The sequence below is a fragment of the Pan paniscus genome, chromosome X, assembly GCF_029289425.2.
Source record: "Pan paniscus chromosome X, NHGRI_mPanPan1-v2.0_pri, whole genome shotgun sequence".
Lineage (NCBI taxonomy): Eukaryota > Metazoa > Chordata > Mammalia > Primates > Hominidae > Pan > Pan paniscus.
Genome location: NC_073272.2, coordinates 141,012,074 through 141,035,368, shown reverse-complemented (window position 1 = coordinate 141,035,368; position 23,295 = coordinate 141,012,074). Strand labels below are relative to the sequence as shown.

The 23,295-nt window shown below is 38.8% G+C and overlaps 1 protein-coding gene across 1 annotated transcript in view; it reads right to left on the bottom strand.

Annotated features, from left to right (window-relative positions):
* Nucleotides 1–23,295, bottom strand: part of MAGEC3 (MAGE family member C3) — a 671,639-nt gene that overhangs the window by 302,856 nt on the left and 345,488 nt on the right. Inside the window, 1 exon segment of the mRNA XM_055106666.2 lies at nt 10,541–10,602. The gene's annotated coding sequence lies outside the window, so the exon portion shown is untranslated.

Sequence of the window (23,295 nt, the reverse complement as noted above, 5' to 3'; positions counted from 1 at the left end):
TGCTTTACTCACTCTACTATTTGCAGTAAAACTATATACTGTAGCACCCTCAGGGTAAAATGTCAGACAAAAACAATCTCAATTACTGTAGCATTTTGCTTAATTATTAGCCTCTTAGCAGGAATAACGCTTACTAACAGAAACTAACACATGGGCCTTTCCAAACATGTGCTTCTACCTCTCATTAGGTAAGGAATATTGTTTCTTTATCAACCAATCAGGCCTAGTAAACAAACGCTGCTAAAACAAACTTAAAGAAAAGGCTAAAAAAAGCTAAGGGAGTACCAATACAACCAAATAAATTCTTGGTTTGGGAACAAAATCATAGCATGGGTCATCCTATTTGTGGGCCCTCTCCTAATAATATGCCTGGGACTAACTTTCTTACCCTGCCTAATTAACCTTTTTCAGAAAATTTTAACTAACAGGATCACGGCCATTTCACAGACAACTACTCAAAAACATCTACAGACGGCATTGCTCCTACTGTCAACCCAAAGCCAAAAAACTCTCCGTCCCCTCGTCAGCAGGAAGTAATTTTCATTTCAGGGACATTTTCCAATTTATTGACATACAGTTTCCCACGGTCACCACAATAGCCCTTTGAATTGTTGCAGCCTTAGCCTGTAATGTCTCCCTTTAATTTTGGAGTTTATTTATCTCCATCTTCTCTCCTTTTTCTTCCTTAGATTGACTACAGGTTTCTCAATTTTGTATAGCTTTAAAAAAAAACCCAACGTTTTGTTTCCTTGATGGTATTATGACTTTCTTCATTTTACTTTCATTTATTTCTGCTCTGGTCTTTTATTATTTCTTTTCTTCTACTGATTTGGGGTTCACTTTGAGCTTATTTTTCTGTTTTTTTAAGATGCGTCATGAATTATTTGCAGGTGTTCCTCTTTTTGAATGGAGGCACTTATAGCTATAAACTTCCCTCTTAATACTGCTTTTGCTGTATCCCATCGGTTTTGGTATGTTGTGTTTCCATGATCATTTATTTTGAGAAATTTTACAATTTAGTTTTTAATTTCTTCATTGACCTGTGGGTCATTCAGGAGCATATTTTTTTTTAATTCTATGGATTTGTATAATTTTCAAAGTTCCCCTTGTTATTTTCGGGATTTTCTTTTTTTGTTTTTTGGTGGTCAGAGAAGCAGCTTGATATTATTTCAATTTATTTGAATGTTGATGTTGTAAGACTTGTTTTATGACCTAACATATATTCTAACCTTGAGAATGATCCACGTGCTGGGTAAAAGAAGCTGTATTTTGCAGTCCTTGGAAGAAGTGTTTTGTAAATGTCTGTTACATCCATTTGGTCTGTAATGTACATTAAGTGTGATGTTTCTGTGTTGATTTTATGTCTGGAAGAACTGTCCAATGCTGAAAGTAGGGTGTTGAAGCCCCCAGCCATTATGCTATTGGGTCCTATCTCTCCCATTAGTTGTAATAGTATTTCCTTTATATACCTTGGTGCTACAGGGTTGGGTGCACATATATGTAAAGTTCTTATAGCCTTTTGTTGAACTGATCCCTTCATTATTATATAGTGACTTTTTTTCCTCTTACATTTTTTGTCTTGAAATCTATTTTGTTTCCAAGGAATATAGCTAATCCTGCTTCTTTTTGGTTCCATTCGCGTGGAGCATCTTTTTCTATCCCTTTATTTTCAGTCTATGTGTGTCTTTAGAAGTGAAGTGTGTTTCTGGCAGGCAACAGATCAATGTGTCTTGTTTCTTCATACATTCAGCCAGTCTATGTCTTTTCATGGAAGAGTTTAGCCCATTTACCTTCAATGTTACTGTTGATAAGTAGGAACTTACTCCTGTCATTTTCATTTTTATGTTCAGATGTTTTTGTGATCTTATCTTCCTTCTTTCTTTCCTTTCTGTCTTTTCTTAGTGGGGATGATTTTTCTGTGGCTAGATGATTTAGTTCCTTGCCTTTGAATTTTTGTGTATAGATTGCATGTTCTTTAGTTTAAGGTTACCTTGAGGCTTGCAAATAATATCTTATAAACCATTATTTTTAATCTGATATTTACTTAAGATTATTTTGACAAACAGCAAACAAAAATAAAACTAATAAACCTGCATCTTAACTTTGTCCCACCGCTTTCTAATTTTTTGTCATTTCTTTTTGTATCTTATTGTGTTGACTATGTCTTGAAAAGTTGTGCTTTTCCATTTTCATTGGTTTATCCTTTAGTCTTTCTACTTAGAATAAGAGCGGTTTACACACTACAGTTACTTTTTTATAATATTCTGTTTTTCTGTGTACTTACAATGACCACTGAGTTTTGTACCTTCCGTTGATCACTTATTGTTCAGTACCGTCCTTTTCTTTCTGATTGAAATACTCCTTGTAACATTTCTTGCAGGACAGGGCTAGTGATGATGAAATCCCTCAGGTTTTGATTCTCTGGGCCCATTTTTATTTCTCCTTCATGTTTGAAGGATAGTTGTTTCAGATATATCATTCTAAGGTTAAAATTTTTTTCTTTCAGCACTTTAAATATGTCATGCCACTCTCTCCGGGCCTGTAAGGTCTCCACTGAAAAGTCTGCTGCCAGACATATTGGAGCTCCATTGGATGTTATTTGTTTCTCTTCTCTTGCTGCTTTAAGAAAAATTCTTTATCCTTGATTTTTGGGAGTTTCATTACTGAATAACTTGAAGTACCCTTCTTTCAGTTAAGTCTCCTTGGTGTTCTATAACATTCTTGTACTTGGATATGTGTATCTTTCTCTCGGTTTGGGAAGTTCTCTATTATACTCTCTTTGGAGAAACTTTCTACTCATATGTGTTTCTGTACCTCCTCCTTAAGGCCAATAACTCTTAGATATGTCCTTTTGAAGCTATTTTCTAGATCCTGCAGACATGCTTCATTGCTTTCTACTCGGTTTTTCTTTTGTCTTTTCTGACAAAAGACTATTTTCAAATAGCCTTTCTTCAAGCTTATTAATTCCATCTTCTGTTGATTGATTCTGCTATTAACAGAACTTGAGAGATTCTGCAGCCTATCACTTGCATTTTTTAGCTCTACAATCTCTGCTTGATTCATTTTCATTCTTTGAAACTTATTGTTAACTTTCTGTCTCGTTGATCTGTCTAATGTTGACAGTGGGTTGTTAAAGTCTCCCGTTATTATTGTGTGGGAGTCTAGGTCCCTTTGTAGGTCTCTAAGGACTTCCTTTATGAATCTGGGTGCTCCTGTATTGGGTGCGTATATATTTAGGATAGTTAGCTCTTCTTGTTGAATTGATCCCTTTACCATTATGTAATGGCCTTCTTTGTCTCTTTTGATCTTTATTGGTTTAAAGTCTGTTTTATCAGACACTAGGATTGCAACCCCTGCCTTATTTGGTTTTCCATTGGCTTGGGAGATCTTCCTCCATCCCTTTATTTTGAGCCTATGTGTGTCTCTGCACGTGAGATGGGTTTCCTGAATACAGCACACTGATGGGTCTTGAATTCTTTATCCAATTTGCCAGTCTGTGTCTTTTAATTGGAGCATTTAGCCCATTTACATTTAAGGTTAATATTGTTCTGTGTGAATTTGATCCTGTCATTATGATGTTAGCTGGTTATTGTGCTCCTTAGTTGATGCAGTTTCTTCCTAGCTTCGATGGTCTTTACAGTTTGGCATGTTTTTGCAGTGGCTGGTACTAGTTGTTCCTTTCCATGTTCAGTGCTTCCTTCAAGAGCTCTTTCAGGGCAGGCCTGGTGGTGACAAAATCTCTCAGCATTTGCTTGTCTATAAAGGATTTTATGTCTCCTTCACTTATGAAGCTTAGTTTGGCTGGATATGAAATTCTGGTGAAAATTCTTTTCCTTAAGAATGTTGAATATTGGCACCCACTCTCTTCTGGCTTGTAGAGTTCCTGCCGAGAGATCAGCTGTCAGTCTGACGGGCGTCCCATTGTGGGTAACCCGACCTTTCTCTCTGGCTGCCCTTAACATTTTTTCCTTCATTTCAACTTTGGTGAATCTGACAATTATAAGTCTTGGAGTTGCTCTTCTTGAGGAGTATCTTTGTGGCGTTCTCTGCATTTCCTGAATTTGAACGTCGGCGTGCATTGCTACATTGGGGAAGTTCTCCTGGATAATATCCTGCAGAGTGGTTTCCAGCTTGGTTCCATTCTCCCCATCACTTTCAGGTACACCAAACAGACGCAGATTTGGTCTTTTCACATAATCCCATATTTCGAGGAGGCTTTGTTCATTTCTTTTTATTCTTTTTCTCTAAACTGCTCTTCTCGCTTCATTTCACTCATGTGATCTTCCATCACTGATACACTTTCTTCCAGTTGATCGCATTGGCTACTGAGGCTTCTGCATTCGTCATGTAGTTCTCGTGCCTTGGTTTTCAGCTCCATCAGGTCCTTTAAGGACTTCTCTGCATTGGTTTTTCTAGTTAGCCATTCATCTATTTCTTTTCTCAAGGATTTTAACTTCTCTGCCATTGGTTCGAACTTCCTCCTTTAGCTCGGAGTAGTTTGATCGTCTGAAGCGTTCTTCCTTCAACTCGTCAAAGTCATTCTCCGTGCAGCTTTGTTCTGCTGCTGGTGAGGAGCAGCGTTCCTTTGGAGGAGGAGAGGCACTCTGATTTTCAGAGTTTCCAGTTTTTCTGCTCTGTTTTTTCCCCATCTTTGTGGTTTTATCTACCTTTGGTCTTTGATGACGGTGACGAACAGAAGGTGTTTGGGGGGGATGTCCTTTCTGTTTCTTAGTTTTCCTTCTGGAATTGAACTCAGCTCTGCACCAAGCGGACCAAATAGACATCTACAGAACTCTCCCCCCTAAATCAACAGGATATACATTCTTCTCAGCACCACATCGCACTTATTCCAAAATTGACCACATAGTTGGAAGTCAAGCACTCCTCAGCAAATGGAAAAGAACACAAATTATAACAAACTGTCTCTCAGACCACAGTGCAATCAAACTAGAACTCAGGATTCAGAAACTCACTCAAAACCACTCAACTACATGGAAACTGAACAACCTGCTCCTGAATGACTACTGGGTACATAACGAAATGAAGGCAGAAATAAAGATGTTCTTTGAAATCAACGAGAACAAAGACACAACATACCAGAATCTCTGGAACACATTCAAAGCAGTGTGTAGAGGGAAATTTATAGCACTAAATGCCCACAAGAGAACGCAGGAAAGATCTAAAATTGACACCCTAACATCACAATTAAAAGCACTAGAGAAGCAACAGCAAACACATTCAAAAGCTAGCAGAAGGCAAGAAATAACTAAGATCAGAGCAGAACTGAAGGAAGTAGACATACAAAAAACCCTTCAAAAAAACCAACGAATCCAGGAGCTGCTTTTCTGAAAAGATCAACAAAATTCATAGACCGCTAGCAAGACAAACAAGAAAGAAGAATCAAATAGACACAATAAACAACAATAAAGGGGATATCACCACCGATCCCACAGAAATACAAACTACCATCAGAGAATACTATAAACACCTCTATGCAAATAAACTAGAAAATCTAGAAGAAATGGATAAATTCTTCGACACATACAACATCCCAAGACTAAACCAGGAAGATGAATCTCTGAATAGACAAATAAAAGGATCTGAAATTCAGGCGATAATTAATAGCTTACCAACCAAAAAAAGTCCAGGCCCAGATGGATTCACAACCGAATTCTACCAGAGGTACAAGAAGGAGCTGGTACCATTCCTTCTAAAACGATCCCAATCAACAGAAAAAGAGGGAATCCTCCCTAACTCATTTGATGAGGGCAGCATCATCCTGATACCAAAGCCTGGCAGAGACACAACAAAAAAAGAGAATTTTAGACCAGTATCCCTCATGAACATCGATGCAAAAATCCTCAATAAAATACTAGCAAACCGAATCCAACAGCACATCAAAAAGCTTATCCACCATGATCAAACGGGCTTCATCCCACGGATGCAAGGCTGCTTCAACATACGCAAATCAAGAAATGTAATCCAGCATATAAACAGAACCGATGACACAAACCATATGATTATCTCAATAGATGCAGAAAAGGCCTTTCACAAAACTCAACAACCCTGCATGCTAAAAACTCTCAATAAATTAGGTATTGATGGGACGTACCACAAAATAGTAACAGCTATCTATGACAAACCCACAGCCAATATCATACTGAATGGGCAAGAACCGGAAGCATTCCCTTTGAAAACTGGCACAAGACAGGGATGCCCTCTCTCACCACTCCTATTCAACATAGTGTTGGAAGTTCTGGCCAGGGAAATCAGGCAGGAGAAAGAAATAAAGGGTATTCATTTCGGAAAACAGGAAGCGAAATCGTCCCTGTTTGCAGATGACATGACTGTATATCTAGAATACCCCATCGTCTCAGCCCAAAATCTCCTGAAGCTGATAGGCAACTTCAGCAAAGTCTGAGGGTACAAAATCAATATGCAAAAACCACAAGCATTCTTATAACACCAATAACGGACAAACAGAGATCCAAATCATGAGTAACTCCCATTCACAACTGCTTCAAAGAGAATAAAATACCTAGGAGTCCAACTTACAAAGGATGTGAGGGACCTCTTCAAGGAGAACTACAAACCACTGCTCAACGAAATAAAAGAGGATACAAACAAATGGAAGAACATTTCAAGTTTATGGGTAGGAAGAATCAATATCGTGAAAATGGCCATACTGCCCAAGGTAATTTATAGATTCAATGCCATCCCCATCAAGCTACCAATGACTTTCTTCACAGAATTGGCAAAAACTACTTTAAAGTTCATATGGAACCAAAAAAGAGCCCGCATCACCAAGTCAATACTAAGTCAAAAGAACAAAGCTGGAGGCATCACGCTACCTGACTTCAAACTATACTACAAGGCTACATAAACCAAAACAGCATGGTACTGGTACTAAAACGGAGAAATAGACCAACGGAACAGAACAGAACCCTCAGAAGTAACGCCACATATCTACAACCATCTGATCTTTGACAAACCTGACAAAAACAAGAAATGGGGAAAGGATTCCCTATTTAATAAATGGTGCTGGGAAAAATGGCTAGCCATATGGAGAAAGCTGAAACTGGATCCCTTCCTTACACCTTATACAAAAATCAATTCAAGATGGATTAAAGACTTAAACGTTAGACCTAAAACCATAAAAACTCTAGAAGAAAACCTAGGCATTACCATTCAGGACATGGGCATGGGCAAGGACTTCATGTCTAAAACACCAAAAGCAATGGCAACAAATGACAAAATTGACAAATGGGATCTCATTAAACTAAAGAGCTTCTGCACAGCAAAAGAAACTACCATCAGAGTGAATAGGCAACCTACAAAATGGGAGAAAATTTTCGCAACCTACTCATCTGACAAAGGGCTAATAGCCAGAATCTACGATGAACTCAAACAAATTTACAAGAAAAAAACAAACAACCCCATCAAAAAGTGGGTGAAGGACATGAACAGACACTTCTCAAAAGAAGACATTTATGCAGCCAAAAAGCACATGAAAAAATGCTTATCATCACTGGCCATCAGAGAAATGCAAATCAAAACCACAATAAGATACCATCTCACACCACTTAGAATGGCGATCATTAAAAAGTCAGGAAACAACAGGTGCTGGAGAGGATGTGGAGAAATAGGAACGCTTTTACACTGTTGGTGGGACTCTAAACTCGTTCAACCATTGTGGAAGTCAGTGTGGCGATTCCTCAGGGATCTAGAAGTAGAAATACCATTTGACCCAGCCATCCCTTTACTGGGTATATACCCAAAGGGCTATAAATCATGCTGCTATCAAGACACATGCACACGTAAGTTTATTGCGGCACTATTCACAATAGCAAAGACTTGGACCCAAGCCGAATGTCCAACAACGATAGACTGCATTAAGAAAATGTGGCACATATACACCATGGAATACTATGCAGCCATAAAAAGTGATGAGTTCACGTCCTTTGTAGGGTTTGCTGGAAACCATCATTCTCAGCAAACTATCGCAAGGACAGAAAACCAAACACCGCATGTTCCCACTCATACGTGGGAACTGAGCAATGAGAATGCATGGACACAGGAAGGGGAACATCACACACCGGGGCCTGTTGTGGGGTGGGGGGAGGGGGGAGGGATAGCATTTGGAGATATACCTAATGTTAAATGACGAGTTACTGGGTTCAGCTCACCAACATGGCACATATATACATATGTAACTAACCTGCACGTTGTGCACATGTACTCTAAAACTTAAAGTACAATAAGAAAAAAAAAAGGTGAATCTATTTGCACCTAGAAATATGCTTCTTAGAGTACAACCGATGTCTTGACATTGTACCCACAAAGGAAGACATTTAATTAAGCACACTATTTTTCAGAGTCAATAATATTTATATCATCATAATAACATACACACTCATGGTTTTCTACCCATACAATCAACTAGCTATAGATTTTAAAAAGTACTTAAGAGTTACATAAATTTAGTGCTTACAGAGCCTCGGTGCTAGCAGAAGGCAAGGATGGGTACAGGAAGGATATAAAGAAAGAAGAAGGAAAGAAATACTCATACTTCATCCTACAAACTGGGGAGTTAAGAAAATCTGTTTCTTGTTGGTAGACAAGAAATCGAAGAAACGGAGCCATACAAAAGCAAACTTTTTATATACTTTAAAAACTAAATTGTCACTAATTGAAGCTAGATACTACAAATTAGTATGTTCATTGCAATCCCCTGAGATACCACAAATAAAATAATATACATAAAGAAACATTAAAATGGTACATTATAAAATGTCTATTTAACACAGAAGAAAAAAGTAGTGAATCAAGAGAGACACAAAAGAGACACCATGCAAACAGAAAGAAAATTTTTTAAATGGCAGACATAGATTCTATCTTATCAGCAGTTTCCTTAAAGGTAAATGGATTAAATAACTCAATTAAGAGGCAGAGGTTTCCAGAACATATTTTAAATAGTCCAACTATATGCTGTGTACAACAGAGACACTTTAGATTCAAAGACACAAATGGATTGAAAGTAAAAGGATGGAAAATGATATTCCGCGCAAACAGTCACAAAAGAACAATGAAGTGGCCATTGACAAAACAGATTAAAAGGCAAAATTTGTGGCTAGGGACAAATAAGGACATTCTATAAAGGTAAATGTGTTCATCTGTCAAGAATATGTGACAATTATGAAAATATTTGGACCTAGCCAGAGCCCAAAAATAAATAAACCAAAACCTGACAAAATTGAAGATAGATATAGAACAACTCAACTGTCATAACTGGAAACTTTAATGTACCACTTTCAATAATGTATAGACAAACAAAAATGTGTTGATTGCCTTCCTTATCTGAAGCACTATTCTAAGCCCTAGGAATACAACAGTAAAAAAAACAAGAAAAAATAACATTTTTTACTTTCAAAAAGCTTAAATCCTCATGGTGGTGTGCTATGGTTTTACTATTCGTAGCACTTAACATCACTATACCACCTAGCTTAGATTTCATTTCTCTGGTTTGTTTTCTATCGCCCTTCATTGATTTTCTGTTGCTTATAACGTAATACTGAAAACGTGGTAATTTACAACGAAAATGACTTTCTTTCTTACAGTTATGGAGGCTTGGAAGTCCAAGTTGTGGGGCACATCTGGTGGGAGCCTTCTTGCTAGTGTGTTCTCTTTAACGAGTCCTGAGATGACCAAGGGCATTGCACGGCAAGAGGACTGACTATGCTAACATGCTATACTCAGGTCTCTCTTCCTCTTATAAAGCTACCAGTTCCCCTCCCGTGATAACCCATTCATCCATTAACACATTAATCCATGAATGGATTAATCAATTCATGAGGCCGGAAGTCTCATAATCCAATCATATTAAAGAGGCCCCACCTCTCACCACCTTTCAATACTGCCACATTGGGGATAAAGTTTCTTTTTTATTTATTTATTTATTTTATTGGGGATAAAGTTTCAACATGGATTTATGGAGGTGACATTCAAACCATATCACAGCACCATGAGAATTTAAGCTTTTTCAAAGGAAAAAATGTTATGTTTTCTTATTTTTTTTACCGTTGTATTGCCAGGGCATAGAATAATGCTTCACGTAAACAAGGCAATCAACAGATTTTTGTTAACTAAATACTATGGAATGAACTAATCAAACACAAGAAAAAATTCCCAAAGTTTTACAGTGTTTTCTTTTTGGAAAACACATCAGTCTATATTAAATAAAGCAATTGAGTATTTTATGATCATAAACATAGGACATAATATTATTGAGTAAAAAACTAAGAATGAGAATAAAAGAATTAGGAAAACTGGCAATAGTTTTTAAACATAATGCAAAATATTTATTATAAAGAAGCTGAGGTTATCCATCATACTTTCTGATTCACCAAGATTGTGGAAAGAGAGTCACCTGTTCTGGTAAAAAAAAAAATAAAAAAAATAAAAATCTTTAAAAAAATAACCGTGCTGAAAAATAATTTCTAGAGTGCAGCTGTGTATGTTAACATGCCCTTGAGGCACTTACCTGACTGTTGGACCACTGGATTTCAGGAGGCTTGCTTCAAGTCCAGCATGTTTTTATCCTGGCTTTGGCATAAGATAAAAAACAAGAGCTTTAGTCACGAAAAGCTGACTAAGCTATGCACCTCCTAACTACGCAAAATTGGAAGACTGACTTAACTTTGCTGAGCCTCACTTTCTTATTTATTAAATGGGCCATACTACCTATCCGTGAGAGTTTTGAAAAATAAAGTATCATTTAGAAATCTATGGCTGGGTGCGGTGGCTCACGCCTGTAATTCCAACACTGGGAGGCCGACGTGGGTGGATCACGAGGTCAAGAGATCAAGACCATCCTGGCCAACTTGGTGAAACCCCATCTCTACTAAAAATACAAAAATTAGCTGGGCATACTGGCTCATGCCTGTAGTCCCAGCTACTCAGGAGGCTGAGGCAGGAGAATCACTTGAACCCAGGAGGCGGAGGTTGCAGTGAGCTGAGATCGTGCCACTGCACTCCAGCCTGGGCGACACAGCAAGACTCTGTTGCAAAAAACTAAATACATAAATATCGGTCCTAGTGGAGACTCTGTCTCAAAAAATAAACAAACAAACAAAACATAAAGTTAGTAGGTGTTCATTAAACGACAGCCATTATGATTAGTTTTACATGATTATTTCGTTGCTCACGATTATACACATGACTGGTTTCGGAGTATGCAGTATTATTCCCTTAATGGATTTGCATCTGTTATAATTAAGAAATGTTAGTTATCTAGCTTCCAACACATACAAGTGATTTCATGAATAAGGACTGTTACCACTGTGGGGGAAGGCAGTTTAAAGTTTAAGTCACAAGGTGACAACTTGAACAAAGTAATTATCCTTGTGTCTAGGGATGTGGTATAAGATTTTCAAAAGGACAATTCTGTCTTGCTAAAACTTTCGATAGTCTATTGACAGATTGGCAAAGTTAGTGATCTGAATTTCCTACTTTGTATTTGAATTGAGATGCAGTTTAATTTAAATGTCATCCAAAATAAATTTTTTTTTTTTTTTTTTTGAGACGGAGTCTCACTCTGTTGCTCAGGCCGGAGTGCAGTGGTGCGATCTCGGCTCACTGCGACCTCTGCCTCCCCGGCTCAAGCGATTCTCCTGCCTCAGCCTCCCGAGTAGCTGGAATTACGGGCGCCCACCACCACGCCCAGCTAATTTTTGTATTTTTAGTAGAGATTGGGTTTCACCATGTGGGCCAGGCTGGTCTCCAACTCCTGACCTCAGGTGATCTGCCTGACCCGGCTTCCCAACAAAATAAATTCTTAAAAAGAGAACGACTTGCAATGATCCTATTTTGGCACATTATAATTACATCTTTCATATTACTCCTTCATTTCGATCTTCTCTCAGGTAGAAAAGTATAATTTATAAGTTTTCTGTCTTTTAAACGAAGACACAGTAATCACAAAGGGGGAAAAAATTTGAATCAAGGAATTAGCCAACTTACACCCCAAATAAAACTTATTTTTACTTTGTCAGACTACTGTCTTACTGCTCCCTTCACAGTAGCTCTCAGAGCAACAGTGTAAATGCAAAATGCGGTGTCATCAAAGAGTGTGGGGTCCTGCTTAGAGTCTTTTACCACATGAGATATAGTGCCATCAAATGCCACGATCTTGCAGAAAAAGTCAATACAATCTGTTCCTGAAACATGCATCTTTTACAACCAAAACCACAGAGGGTATACGTGGTAAACAACCTAATTCTAATGTGGCAAAATGAAGATTTGGGGACAAACACCAGAATAAGCTGTCTTCAGTACTGGTCAGCAGGTTATTTTTATCCTAATTCAAAAAATTTAATTCACTTAACATTGACTGAGTTTGTCATGTACCAGGCAATATGCTAAGTAGGTGCATAGGGAGGATTTGGATAGGACAGAGGTGGGCAGGGCTTGACCCTGGTTATCAAGAGACTTTCAGTCTATTAAAAGATAGAAGCTTATCTTTTGGTTCACCGCTAAACATAGTTGGCATATTCCAAGTTGTGTGTTATGCATTTATTCATACATTAACTAATCAGACTTTCAAAACAACACCAACGAGTGGTTACTGCCCACGTTTTGTTTATGAGAAGATTGAGGACCCTGTGGCTAAAGTTTGATGCCACAGGTAACAGATCTAGTAAATGACAAAGCTGGAGTGTGCATCCTGACCTTCACATTCTAAGTCCAAAAGCTATTTCCACTTTACCACACTTTCCTCCTTATATTTCATGTGTGAAGTGCTATAGGAGAATGATAACGCAATCTAAGAGTTTAAATAAGCCAATCTTTAATCAGAAGTTTTGCCCATCCTTCCTGGGAGAGTTATTTCAACTAGAACTTGTCGGGTAGGCATAATTTCAATAAACACATGTGAGATGGAGCAGAGGGGAGAAAATAGGCCTGTCAACTTGGGAATATCGAAAATGACAGCCGACTTTCGAGCACAGAAACCCGTAAGGATGATGCCACCATTAACCACAATGGGAAACTCAACCAGGATAAGGCATGAAGCACTTGATATCTGTCAGGACTGCAGGATACCTGGTCCTCTATTTAAAAGATTAAATAATTCAAAGTCCCGTATTATCACATTTGTGCTAGACCCTACGGTATGGAGCTGGGAAAGAGATGAATAAATAGAACTTGCCTTTTACCTTTTAATTGTGTCTCTATCTTATTTAACTTTCAAAAGTAATGCATGCTTACTGTTTTTGAAAAAATAAACCTTACAAGATAAAAAAGTTTCAAAAAATTACATTCCTCGACCCCATGTCTACAGCGCAAACGTAATCAAATAGCCTAGTATGCACCCCTGCACTTCATTCGCCACCTCTTACAAACACATGCCAAAAATACACACACATACATATGTAAACATTGAAAATCAATTGCATTGAGTTATACTTTATGTACAATAGAATGGAACTATTTAAGTGTACATTTTGTCATTTTAACAAATTTTTACACCCATGCATTCACGCTGACAATCAAGATATAGAATATTTTCTTTGCCTTAAAAATATTTTTGTGGCCCTTTGCTAGAAGTCCTCGCTATTTTCAGCCATATCATTGATCTATTTTTTCCAATAGATTAGTTTTACTTCTTGTACAATCTCATAAATAGGATTATACTACTTGTATACTTTTTTCCTCTGGCTTCTTTTACTTAGCATAATGTGTTTGATATCCATCTATATGTTGTATATATCAGTAGTTAGTTCCTTTGGATTCCTGAGTTGTACTCTATTGTATGAATATACCCGGATGATCCATTACCAGTTGATGGGCATTTGAGTTTATTCTAGATTATTAGCTATTGCAAATGAAATTCCTTGGAACATACATGTGCATGTATAGATGTTGCCGTATATTTTCATTTATGTTGGTGAGCCATAAAGTGAGTGTATGTTTATTTTAATTTAAAATGCTAAACTTTTCTGAAAGCTATTATAAATTTTTACTTTCCCACCAGCAATTTATGAGCATTCTGGTTTGCTGCATATCCTCACCAATACTTGTAATTTTCTATCATTTGCCAGTTAGCAATACTACCAGGTGTGAAATAGTATCTCATTGCAAGTATAATGTGTATTTCTTCGATGATTAAAGACTGATAATTACACTTAGTGTGTGCCTTGGCCATCTGCATATCTTCTTTTGTGAAGTCACAAGTGTTTTCTCAGATAAGTGTATTGTGAATATTTTCTCCCAATGTGCCATTTCATTTTCTTAATAGTGTCTTCTCAAAAGCAGGAACTTTTAATACTGATAAACCTAGCTTAACATTTTTCTTTTCTTGTAGAGTTCACAATGTTGGTGTCCCACATTAGAAATCTTTGCCCTTTACAATGTCATAAACATTTATATTTCCTTCTAGGTCTATTTTTGGACCATCTATTATCTTCCACTAATTTGTCTATCCTTATGTTAATACCATGCTGTCCTGATTATTTTAGCTTCATATTAAATCTTCAAATCATGTTGTACATGTCCTGAAACTTTTCTTTTTTTCAGAATAATTTTGAATCGTTAAGTTCTTTTTATTTCCATATGATTTTTTATCTCAGTTTCTCAATTTCAATTAAAAGAAAAGAACCTGCTGACATCTTAATAGAGATTGTATTGATCAATTTTAGGAAAACTTACATATTAACAATATTGACTTTTTCAATCCATGAACACAGTATAGCTGTCTATGTATTTAGTATTCATAAGTTTATTTCACCAGTGTTTAATAATTTTACGTGTACAGGTCTTACAAGCACATTTTAGTATATTTACCCATATATATATTTCATACTGTTATAAATGGCATTTTAAAACTTTTAATTTCTAATTCTCCATGCCTAGGATACAGGAATACATCTAATCTTATACATGGTGGCTTTTTGTCCTGTCATGTTGGTAAATTTACTTACCAGTTCTACTAATTTTTTAAAGATAATTTAGGATAATCTATCTATCTATCTATCTATCTATCTATCTACAGAGATGTATTCTGTGAATACAGTTTTAATGTTCCTTTCAAAGCTGTATATATCTTATTTTTTTTCTCTTAACCAGAAAGAATTCAGTGTTAAATCATGAGCATGCTGTTAGTTTGCTAGTTGGAGTAGTTTTTTCACAGATACAAGTTATCTGACTGAGAGTTTACTTTTCTGCCCAGTTTTCTGAGAATTTTTATCATGAATATATAGTGAATTTTCTCACAAGCCTTTGCTGCATTTATTGAGATTTTTTTCTTCCTTCATTGGTTAATGAAGTACAAAGTTTGTTTTTCAAATGATAAATCAATCTCACATTACTGAGATAAAAAACATTTTGACAAGATGGATTATTCAGTTTGCAGATATTTTGAAGGACTTTTGTGTTTGTGCTCCTAAGGGAAGTTGTATTGTGATTTTCTTATCTAGTTATGTTTCTGTTTAGATTGTGTATCACGGTGTATTCGTTTCCTATTGCTGCTTTGAAAAATTACCACAAACTCAATGGCTTAAACCAATAAAAGTATATTATTTTACAGTTCTGGAACTCAGAAATCTAAAATGTGCCTTATAGGGCTAAAGGAGAGGTATCTAAAGGACTGCACCCCTCTGGAGGCTTTAGCGGGGAAGCCTTTTATGGGAGAAAGCTTTTTACAGATTCTAAAGATTGTCTGCAATTTTTGGCTTGTGGTCTTCTTCCAGCAATTACATCACTCCGCTCTCTGCTTCAGTTATCAAATCTCTTCTGACTCTCCTGCTTCCCTTTTCCCTTTAAAATAACCCTTATGATTACAGCGACCCCACAATCCAGGATAAATATTCCATTATAAGCATCTTAACTAATCACATCAGAAAAATTATTTTGATGTGTAAGGTAACATAGTCACAGGTTCTGGAGGTTAGGGCTTCGAAATTTTTGTGGAAGAAGCAAGCATTATTCTTCACACCACACTGATTGATGCTAGCTGGTATGGTTTGGCTGTGTCCCCACCCAAATCTCATCCTGAAGTTCCATGTATTGTGGGAGGGACCTGGTGGGAGGTAACTGAATCATGGGAGCAGGTATTTCCTGTGCTCTTCTTTTGACAGTGAATAAGTCTCACGAGATCTCTGATGGTTTTATTTTTTATTTTTTTGACAGAGTCTCACTCTGTCGCCCAGGCTGGGGCGCAGTGGCGCCATCTCGGGTCACTGCAACCTCCGCCTTCCGGGTTCAAGCGATTCTCCTGCCTCAGCCTCCCTAGTAGCTGGAATTACAGGAACCCACCACCATGCCTGCCTAATTTTTATATTTTTAGTAGAGACGGGGTTTTACCATGTTGGCCAGGCTGGTCTCAAACTCCTGACTTTAGGTCGTCCACCCGCCTTGGCCTCCCAAAGTGCTGGGATTATAGGCATGAGCCATGGTACACCCGGCCTTGCTGATAGTTTTATAAGGTGGAGTTCCCCTGCACAAGCTCTCTCTTTGCCTGTTGCCATCTATGTTAAGATGTGACTTGCTCCTCCTTGCCTTCTGCAATGATTGTGAGGCCTCACCAGCCATGTGGAACTGGAAGTTCTTTAAACCCCTTTCCCTTTTGTAAATTGACCAGTCTCGGGTATGGGATTTTTTTTTTTTTTTTTTTTTGAGACTAAGTCTTGCTCTGAGGCCCAGGATGATGTCAGCTCACTGCAACCTCTGCGTCCCGGGACGAAGTGATTCTCCTGTCTCAGCCTCCCAAGTAGATGTGATTATAGGTGTGCACCAACACACCCAGCTAATTTTTTGTATTTTTAGTAGAGACGGGGTTTCACCATATTGGCCGGGCTGCTCTCGAACTCCTGACCTCAAGTGATCCACCTGCCTTGGCCTCCCAAAGTGCTGGGATTACAGGTGTGAGCCAAGCACCCAATCCAGGTATGTCTTTATTAGCAGTATGAAAATGAACTAATACAGTAAATTAGTACCAGTAGAGTGAGGTGCTGCTGAAAAGATACCCAAAAATGTGGAAGCTACTTTTGAACTGGGTAACAGGCAGAGGTTGGAACAGTTTGGAGGGCTCAGAAGAAGACAGGAAAATGTGGGAAAGTTTGGAACTTCCTAGAGACTTGTTGAATGGCTTTGCCCAAAATGCGGATAGTGAGATGGATAATAAAGTCCAGGCTGAGGTGGTCTCAGATGGATATGGGGAATTTGTTGGAAACTGGAGCAAAGGTGACTCTTGCTATGTTTTAGCAAACACACGGCAGCATTTTGTTCCTGCCATAGAGATCTGTACAACTCTGAACTTTATTGGGGGAACCCACCCCCAATATTTCCACGTAGGTTCTTCCTATTTTCCGTAAGTGTCGACCAGCTGAGAAATAGAAAGACAAAGAGTACAAGAGAGGAATTTTACAGTTGGGCCGCCAGGGGTGACATCACATACCAGTAGGACCGTGATGCCCACCTGAGCCTCAAACCAGCAAGTTTTTTTATTAAGGATTTCAAAAGGGGAGGGGGTGTAAAACAGAGAGTAGGTACAAAGATCACATGCTTCAAAAGGCAAAAAGTAGAACTACTAATAAGGGTCGAACAAAGATCACATGCTTCTGAGGGAACAGGACAAAGGGAAAAAGCAGAACCACTGCTAAGGGTCCAACAAAGATCACGAGGCAAATGGCAAAAGCAGAACCACTGATGAGGGTCTATGTTCAGCGGTGCACGTACTGTCTTGATAAACATCTTAAACAAAAGAAAACAGGGTTCCAGAGCAGAGAACTGGTCTGACCACACATTTACCAGGGTGGAGTTTTTTCCCCACCCTAGTAAGCCCGAGGGTACTGCAGGAGACCAGGGCGAATCTCAGTCCTTATCTCAACTGCATAAGACAGACATTCCCAGAGCGGCCGGTTATAGACCTTACCCCAGGAATGCATTCCTTTCCCAGGGTATTAATATTAATATTCCTTGCTAGGAAAAGAATTTAGCGATCTCTCCCCTACTTGCACGTCCATTTATAGGCTCTCTGCAAGAAGAAAAATATGGCTCTTTTGGCCCGACCACACAGGCAGTCAGACCTTATGGTTGTCTTCCCTTGTTCCCTAAAAATCACTGTTAATAATCTGTTCTTTTTTAAGGTGCACTGATTTCATATTGTTCAAACACACATGTTTTACAATCAATTTCTACACTTAACACAACTATCACAGTGGTCCTGAGGTGACGTACATCCTCAACTTATGAAGATAACAGGATTAAGAGACTAAAGTAAGACAGCTTTTGAAATTATAAAAGCATTATTTGGGAACTGATGAATGTCCATGAAATCTTCACAATTTATGTTCCTCTGCCAGAGCTCCGGCCAGTCCCTCCATGTGGGGTCCCTGACTTCCCGCAAAAGAACCTGAGGGAGATGATTTAGGGTATCCGGCAGAAGAAATTTCTAAGCAGCAAAGCATTCAAGAGGTGACTTGGGTGCTGTTAAAGGCATTCAGTTTTATAAGGGAAGCGGAGCATACAATTTTGGAAAATTTTCAGCCTGACAATGGGATAGAAAATAAAATCCCAGCCAGGCACGGTGGCTCACACCTGTAATCCCAGCACTTTGGGAGGCCGAGGCAGTCGGATCACAAGGTCAGGCATTTGAGACCAGCCTGGCCAACATAGTGAAACCCCATCTCTACTAAAAATACAAAAAAATTAGCTGGGTGTGGTGGCACACGCCTGTAGTCCCAGCCACTCGGGAGGGTGAGGTGGGAGAATTGCTTGAAACTGGGAGGTGCAGATTGCAGTGAGCCGAGACCACGCCATTGCACTCCAGCCTGGGTGACAGAGTAAGACGCCATCTCAAAAAAAAAAAAAAAAGCAAAAGAAAAGAAAAGAAAAGAAAATCCCATTTGCTTAGGAGAAATTCAAGGCAGCTGCAGAAATTTGCATAAATAACAAGGAGCCGAATGTTAACCCCCAAGACAATGGGTAAAATGTCTCCAGGGCACGTCAGAGGTCTTCACGGCAGCCACTCTCATCATAGGCCTGGAGGCCTAGAAGGAAAACATGGTTTTATGGGCTGGGCCCAGGATCCCCTGGTGTGTGCAGCCTAGGTATTTGGTGGCCTGTGCCCCAGCTGCTCCAGCTGTGGCTGAAAAGGGCCAACATAGAGCTCAGGCCGTGGCTTCAGAGGGTGCAAGCCCCAAGCCTTGGCAGTTCCCACATGCAGTTGAACCTGCAGGTGCACAGAAGTCAAGAATTGAGGTTTGGAAACCTACGCCTAGATTTCAGAAGATGTATGGAAATGCTTGGATGCCCGGGCAGAAGTTTGCTGGAGGGACAGGACCCTCATGGAGAACCTCTTCTAGGGAAGTGCAGAAGGGAAACGTGGGGTCACGACCCTCACACAGGGTCTCTACTGAAGCACCACCTAGGGAGCTGGGGAAAGAGGGCCACTGTCCTCCAGACCCCAGAATGGTAGATCCTCCGACCACTTGCACCACATACCTGGAAAAACAGCAGACACTCAACACCAGCCCATGAGAGCAGCCAGGAGGGAGGCTGTACCCTGCAAAGCCACAGGAATGAAGCTGCCTAAGACCATGGCAACCTACCTCTTCTATCAGTGTGACCTGGGTGTGAGACATGGAGTCAAAGGAGATAATTCTGGAATTTTAAAATTTGACTGCCCCACTGGATTGCAGACTTGCATGGTATCTGTAGCCCCTTAGTTTTGTCTAATGTCTCCCACTTGGAATGGCTGTATCTACTCAATGCCTGTACCCTCATTGTATCTAGGAAGTAAGGAACTTCCTTTTGATTTTACAGGCTTATAGGCACAAAGGACTTGCCTTGTCTCAGATGATACTTTGAACTTTTGACTGTGGACTTTTGACTTAATGCTGAAATGAGATAAGACTTTGGGGGACTGTTTGGAAGGCATGATTGGTTTTGAAATGTGAGGAGGACATGAGATTTGAGAGGGTCCAGGGACACAATGATATGGTTTGGCTGTGTCCCCACACAAATCTCATGTTTAATTCTTAAGTGATGTTGGAGGGACCTGGTGGGAGGTAACTGAATCACAGGGACAGGTCTTTCCCATGCCGTTCTCATGACAGTGAATAAGTATCATGAGATCTGATGGTTTCATAAGGGGGAGTTGCCCTGTACAAGCTCTCTCCTTACCTGCCATCATCCACGTAACATGTGACTCTCCCCTCCTTGCCTTCTGCCATAATTGTGAGACCTCCCCAGCCACATGGAACGGTAAGGCCATTAAACCTCTTTCTTTTGGAAATTGCCCACTCTTGGGTATGTCTTTACTAGCAGTGTGAAAATGACTAATACACCAGCCTTATGAAATAAAATTAGAACTGTTTCCCCAAACCTTTTCTTCTTTTTTCTTAGTTCTCTTTTGGTTGTAAGAGACAGCATCTCAGTATATCTCCAAGGTTGCTCTTGAACTCCTGGGCTCAAGCAATCCTCCTGCCTCAGCCCCCAAGTTGCTAGGACTATAGGCATATGTCACCACCCCTGGTTCCCTGAGCTTTAGTTTCTGAAATAATTCACATATGATTTTTGCATGACTTCTATTTTAACATTTGATAAGATCACCAGTAAAGTTATCTTGTCTTGGAGTTTTCTTTGTGGCAACGGGATTCATTTTGAACTCAATTACTTCCGTGTGAATATGGATCCTCAGAGTTCATATTTGGGATTGTAGTTGTTTGCAAAGTTGTGTCTATCAAAGCAGTTGTCCCTTCAATCTATGTTACAAATGTATTGTCATAATCTTGTTTGGAATGTGTTTAAATATTTTAATGACTACAGGATATATAGTCACATTCTCCTTTGCACTCCTTATATTTATACTTTGTGTCTTCTGTATTTTTCTCCTGATCATTGAAAAAAAATTCTTCTAAACTTACACGATATAATCATGATCTCAAGCCCCTTCAATTTGTGTAGCTCCAAAACTTGTATAGTACCCATCATTTTCCTTCAATCTGAAAAACTTCCTTTAACATTTCTGATGTTTCAGGACTGCTGGTATAAAATTATCTCTGCTTTTGATTTGTGTTTCTGAAAATGTCTATATCTTAACTCCAAAATTTTTTTATTTGATACAGAAATCTACATTGATAGCTGGATTTGTTTAATGCTTTACAAGTTTCATTAAAGTGTCTTCTGGCTTTATAATTTCTGACGAGAAGTCTGTAATAATTCTTTTTATTCCTCTACATGTAACACATCTTTCTTTGTTCTGTTTTTAACTTCATTTGCCATCTCCTGTTTTATAAATTTTACTATGATCCATTTGGTTTTGGTTTTCTTTGTGTTTATTCTCCTGTGTTTTACTGAACTCCTTGGTTCTATGAATTTAGCTTTTAACCACATTTACGAAATGTCCATTATCTCCATATATATATATACACACACATACACTTTAGATGGAGTCTCGCTCTGTTGCCCAGGCTGGAGTGTACTGGTGCAATCCCGGCTCACTGCAACCTCCGCCTCCTGGGTTCAAGCGATTCTCCTGCCTCGGCCTCCCCAGTAGCAGGGACTACAGGTGTGTGCCACCATGCCTGGCTAATTTTTTGTACTTTTAGTAGAGATGGGGTTTCACCGTGTTAGCCAGGATGGTCTTGATCTCCTGACCTTGTGATCCATCCACCCTGACCTCCCAAAGTGTGAGCCAACACACCTCATCTCCAATAATTTTTCTAATCTGGTCTTTCTTTTCATTCTTGATCTTTTAATATACATATACAGAATCATGTAGTATTATTCTACTGGTCACTAGTGCTTTTGTTAATTTTTTTTTTTTTTTTTGAAATGGAGTCTCGCTCTATCACCAGGCTGGACTGCAGTGGTGTGATCTCGGCTCGCTCCAACCTCCGCCTCCCGGGTTCAAGCAATTCTCCTGCCTCAGCCTCCCGAGTAGCTGGGACTACAGGCACGCACCATCACGGCCAGCTAACTTTTGTATTTTTAGTGGAGATGGGGTTTCACCATGTTGGCCAGGATGGTCTCGATCTCTTGACCTCCTCATCTGCCTGCCTCAGCCTCCCCAAGTGCTGGGATTACGGGCGTGAGCCACCGTGCCTGGCCTGTTAATATTTAATAAACATTTCAGAATAGTTTCAGATTTACTGCAAAGATATGAATATAGTATAGTAACTTCCCACATAAGAAAATCTCATACCTCGTTTATTATTAACATCTTACACTAGTATAGTGCATTTCCCAATACTAATAGCCAATATTCATACAATATTATTAACTAAAGTCCTTGTATTACTCAGTATGCCTTAGGTTTTACCTGTTGCTGCTTTCTGATCCTGTGCAAGATACCATATTACATCTACTCCTCAAGTCTCCTTAGGCTCCTCTTGGCTGTGACAGTTTTTCAGATTGTCCTTACTTTTTATGACCCTGACAGCTATGAGAGGTACTAGTGAGGTGTTTTATAGAGCATCCTTCAGTTGGGATATGTCTGGTGATACTCTTATTATTAGACTAACATTATGAGATTTGGGGCAGAATCTCACAGAGGCAAACTATTTTCTTTGTCATATTATATCAGGGTTACATGATATCGCATGACAAATTGCTGAGGATATTAGCCTTAATCACGTCGTCAAACTAGCGTATGACAGGTTTCTCCGCTGTAAAGCTACCCCTTGTTTTCCATACATTGGTTTTTCAAAGCAAATCATTAAGTGAAGCCAATACTAAAAAGAGAGGGGGATTAAACACCACTTGTTGGATTAGGGAGTATCAACATAAAATATTTGAAATTCTTCTATATGGATTTCTCTATTCTCCATTATTTGTTTTTTTTCCAATAATTAATTTATATCACTATAAAATCCCAGATACTTATTGTATGCTTTGGGGTAAAATTCAATATTGCCTCATTAATTTTCTTCCTCAAATTATTTCAACTTTGGCCATTGTGTGCTCTTTCAGTTGGCTCCCGTGTCCTTTTGATATGCTCTCATTTTTCTGTTTTTAAAAATTTCTTTACTTTCTGGTACCATAAGAAGCTTCAGGCTCATCTTATGTACTTCCTGCCCTAGTTCTAGAAACAGCCATTTCTTCAGGCATTCCTATTTTGTTTTTCTCTTTAATTAGATAATGATATTAGAAACCTAGACCTGGGTCCTACCTTTGTTGGTTGTCAATGGGTTGCCATTGTTTTTAGGCTCTCGCAGTTGACAAAGCAAGAAAATATAGGTATGTGTACTAGGCTGTGTGTATCAGCCTATCTATAAATATTTCTGTATGTATGTTACG